Consider the following 4,792-nt stretch of genomic DNA (forward strand, 5'->3'; position numbering starts at 1 on the left):
GTGTTAAAACACGTCAGAATGCCAAGTGTCAGGGTCAAGGAGGTAGCCAGCCAGAGATGGATGCACAAGGAGGGCTACAGGTGATTCATTTGTCTACCCGTGTCCTCTCTAAAAATGAACTTGATGTTCTGAGCAGGGGTGTTACTTTTTCACCAACTAATGGGTTTCATTATTTTACAGCTCTGAAAGATCTGCAGCTCTTCTCCCGGAAATTGATTTTCAAAAAATTATATTACAAAAATCATACTACACCTTCACTTGTGAGTCCGGCCGAGAGGGAGGCCATCCAGGTGCAGGAGGACCTCCTTAATGAACAGACATCTGTTACCCAAGGTGGGTTCCCTCAGAACATTCTACCTAAAGGCCCCGTCACACTTAAGCGACGCTGCAACGATCCCGACAACGATACGACCTGTCAGGGATCGTTGCTGCGTCGCTATGTGGTTGCTGGTGAGCTGTCAAACAGGCAGGCTCACCAACGATAAGGGGAGCAGCGACATCGTGGAAAGAATCTTTCCACGATGTCCTGCTCCTGGTTACGAGCCTGCTGAAGCAGGAGCAGGCTGGTAACTATGGTAAACATCGCGTTACTAGGGGCACACGCGCACCTAGTAACCTGTTATTTATCATGGTTACCACTCTGCTACAGTGAGCAGGAGGTTACCGCTCACTTTAGCAGGCTCGTAGCCATGATAAACAGCGGGTTACTAGGTGCACGTGTGCAAGTGTATACACTTGCATTGAACATGACGATGGTTTGGAGGCTGTCTGCCTCTTCCTGGGTGCCTCCGACCTGGACGGCCCTTTGTGCGGGTTTATCCTTGAGCTGCTGCGCTTTATACTTACCCACAATTTTTTTTCCTTTTAAAGACCTGTTTTACCTGCAGAGGCGCGGCATGGCCATGGGTACGGCCTGCGCCCCCTTTTATGCCAATCTCTTCTTGGGTTCATGGGAGAGATACATTTTTGAGGGGTGTGGGCCGGTGACCATGTGCTGTGCTGGCACAGGTATATTGACGATATTTTGTTTTTGTGGAGAGGTACGGCGCAGCAGCTTGGGACTTTCATGGACAGACTAAATAAAAATAATTTAAACATCCGTTTATCATATAAATATCACTCAACGAAAATTGATTCCTTGGACGTTGGCCTCGGGGTAGACTCCCGGTCGTCCGTCCAGACTGACGTCTTTAGAAAAACAGCAGCAGTCAATGCTCTTATTCATGCTTCGTCTGCCCACGATCCCGCCACCATAAGGGCCTTTCCGGTCGGACAGTTCAGTTTCTCCAGGTGAGGCGGATATGTTCCTCCAACCAACTATTTGAGGCACAGGCAAAGGACCTCCAGACCCGATTTATACAACGTGGTTATAGCAGTCGTTCTATTAAGAGAGGATATGCCAGGGCCAAAACAACCCCAAGATCCCAATTATTATACCAACATAGAAGAGAGGACACAGGGAAAGACAAAATTTGCTTTATTTCCACATTTAATAGCGAGTGGAATATTATGTGGGCAATTTTAATGAAACACTGGCCTATCCTGAGTGCGGAACCATGTCTGGCTCACCTTTTGGGTGAACGACCGTCTATGACACCCAGAAGGTCTCGCAATTTAAGTATCTTTCTTTTCTTATAATCAGGAGCCATTACGTTCCTCCTAACAGTACGTTTTTGTCATCTTTTAAACCCACACTGGGGTGCTACCCCTGTGGCCACTGCCTGGCCTGCACAAATGTACTTCGCTGCAAGACCTTTGACTCTGCTGGAGGGGACCGACAATTTAAGATCCTACATTGGACCTCGTGTAGCAGCAGTAATGTTATTTATTATGCTACATGTGGGTGTCCCCTCATCTATGTGGGACTCCCCTCCAGAGAACTCAGTCAGGGTCCGCAACGATGTTAGGGACATTAATGCCGCAAGACATGTGACGAATACCTCGGAACTTAAAACGATTCCCCGTCATTTTAAAGAACTCCACAACTGCAACTCTCGATCCCTCATGATTAGGGGTATCGATCTGATACACCTTGGGACGAGAGGTGGCAATATAAAAAAAACTTCTTGCACAAGGCGAAGCATGATGGATCGTTACGCTTGACACCATGGCCCCCAAGGGCCTCAATGAGTCTCTTAGTTTTGCCTCTTTCCTCTAGATGACCTCTCTGTTTTCTTAAAGGATTAAAAAATTGACCAGTTTTGTTATTTTTCTGTTACTTCCCCTAGCTTTTTTTCTGCTTCAGTGCTGTTTCCCCTTCCCCCACCCTCCCATCCTGCCTTTTCCCTTAGGGTTTTATTTTATCCCCTTTTTCTCAATTCTCATTTTTATTATTTGTGGATTTGGTGTTTGCTTTGTCTGTGTTATTGCCCCATTTTATATATTGGTTCTCTATGAGTGTTTATATTAACTTTTGTAATATGTATTCCATTTAGGACCCTTCTTGTCTCCGATTATTGGCCTTTGCAAGCATCTTAGTATCATATCCTACAATGCACATCACCTCTGGGATGATCGTTTCTGAGGCAGGACGTAAACCATTCTTCTTGAGGAAATGTTCAAGATTGACACCTACCTCCTCCCCCTTCTGTGGAACAAATTAAGAATTGATGTTCTTGTTATTTGTATTTATTTTTGTTTTTGTTCCACCTGTAATATTTCTGGGGTTCAGGCTGGTTATGCCCTGCCAGTATAACTATATTACATGGATAATTTTCTTGTTTACTCACCATTGGTGGCGCTGTGGAGCGCATGCACCTCCTGGGGTCGCGTCCCCCTGCTGCCTCTCGGTGTCTCTATGCCTGCGCGCGCACTGCGGCAGCAATCTCTGCTGACTGTCTGCGGTGCGCGCACCCTGCGGGCTTGGCTGCCGGGAGTGCGGCGGGGGAGGGGGTGTGTGGCCTGCCGGACACCCATGTGCCACTCTAAGCAGCGCCATTGGCCTGCCGCCGGTCACATGACATCCCATGTGACCGCTGCTACGGTTACTTAAAGGTCCTAGAGGGGCGATTTTAGTACCTTCCCTTGAAAAAGCAACGCACGGTCAATGCGAAACACGCGTTGGGAAGCCGCAACAGCACCTTTTCCATCCCATTGGGGGGTCTCAGCCTCTGGGTAAGTGACTTACCATAAGTCCAATTTCAGTTACATCCTTGGCACTATACCTTATAAGGGTTAATAGTTTTTGCTTCTTGGCTCTGACCATCCGTGGGGCATTATAGCAGCACTGTCTGCACCTCTTTACAGACTATATATATTTAAAAGGTTTTCTCTGTGCCAGTTTGCTACATGTGGACTTGTGCATTTATGAACTTTTATACCATTTTGCACTTCAATATATTCATACCCTCACTACCCTTGGCTGGTTACTCGTCAGGGTGTCTGTTCTGCTCTGAGCACACTGTATTTTAATGTACTTTACATGACTTTATAATCCAAATATGTATTTAAAGAATTTTTTTATTTGCATTTAAAAAGCTCCACGATCAAGAGTCGCTGCAGGTTTTAAGCTGTGTGTTTATGCAGCGTCCAGATGTTACAGCATAGTGGATGGGATCTCTAGAAAGCCCATGTCCACTATGCGTCTCCGTGCATCGGGGGCTGCAGATCACCTGTGGACACTGACATGCCGCACATCTTTGAGGACCGCAGCATGTCAATTTCTCTTGCAGAGTGGCTAGTCTACGCAACAGAAATTTGAAAATTAGAATGTATTGAATGCGGTAAATCTGCATGGTTCAGTGAATACATGGATTTACCTGCGTTCAATAGAACGCAGCAAAAATGTGCTGCGTCTGGATTGTGGGCATATAATGTTATATTAAAACCACACTGGCGTTTGTGGTTTGGTTATATTTCTGGCTTAATATTTATGTTCCTCACTTATATAGCGCCATCATATTCCACCGTGATTTGCACACATTATAATCACTGTCCCCATTGGGGCTCACAATCTAGATTCCCTATCAGTATGTCTTTGAAGCGTGGGAGGAAACCGACGCAAACACAGGGAGAACATACAAACTCCTTGCAGGTGTTGTCCTTGGGGGTGGGGGATTTTAACCCAGGACCCACCCCAGCGCTGCAAAGCAACAGTGCTGCCCAATAGACTTTAATCACCACTATCGATTCTTTGCCTGAGGACCGGATTGTCATTGAAAAAAAGCTCAGCACTCAAGCTGCTTTTAGTTTAAAAACTCCTCAACTGTGACCCCTCTGCCCCAACCCCCCAAAAATGAGCTCTGATGAGAATAACTGCACCTAGCTGCAGTACCACCATCTACCACTAGAGGTCACTCACATCCAGTTGGAAAATTAAATAAATGACAAGCACAACATTTGCAAATTGCCACTATTAATATTTTATTAAAAGGATTGAATATTTTTAAGGTTTCAACTAGTGGAACAAAAAAAAACCCAATCATACATTTCTTCACTAGAAAAAAAATATAAAATAAGATTTTAAATAAAAAAGCTGAAACTTAAAAAAACGACGATTCTTGTGATCTACATTACAGGTCACCTATGTGACAACTTCATTTAGTTTTTGATTCTATCATTGATACTGCACCTAATTGTCAAAAAATGAGTAAATGGAGATCCTGAGCAGATCCTTGAGGAAGGGACTGTGCAGGAGAGGGGCTTACATGCCATTGGCGAGTTACGATTCGTCTGTATCCGGATAGGCAATGATCTCCATGACTTGATTTTTTATTAATTACGTATAATTGGGATTGAAGCTGAATTTTTGTCTTAGAAATATGAATTAAAAGTAGAAAACGTCACTGATTGG

The sequence above is a fragment of the Phyllobates terribilis genome, unplaced genomic scaffold (assembly GCF_046119375.1).
Source record: "Phyllobates terribilis strain yellow unplaced genomic scaffold, ASM4611937v1 Scaffold_7__3_contigs__length_470593459, whole genome shotgun sequence".
Lineage (NCBI taxonomy): Eukaryota > Metazoa > Chordata > Amphibia > Anura > Dendrobatidae > Phyllobates > Phyllobates terribilis.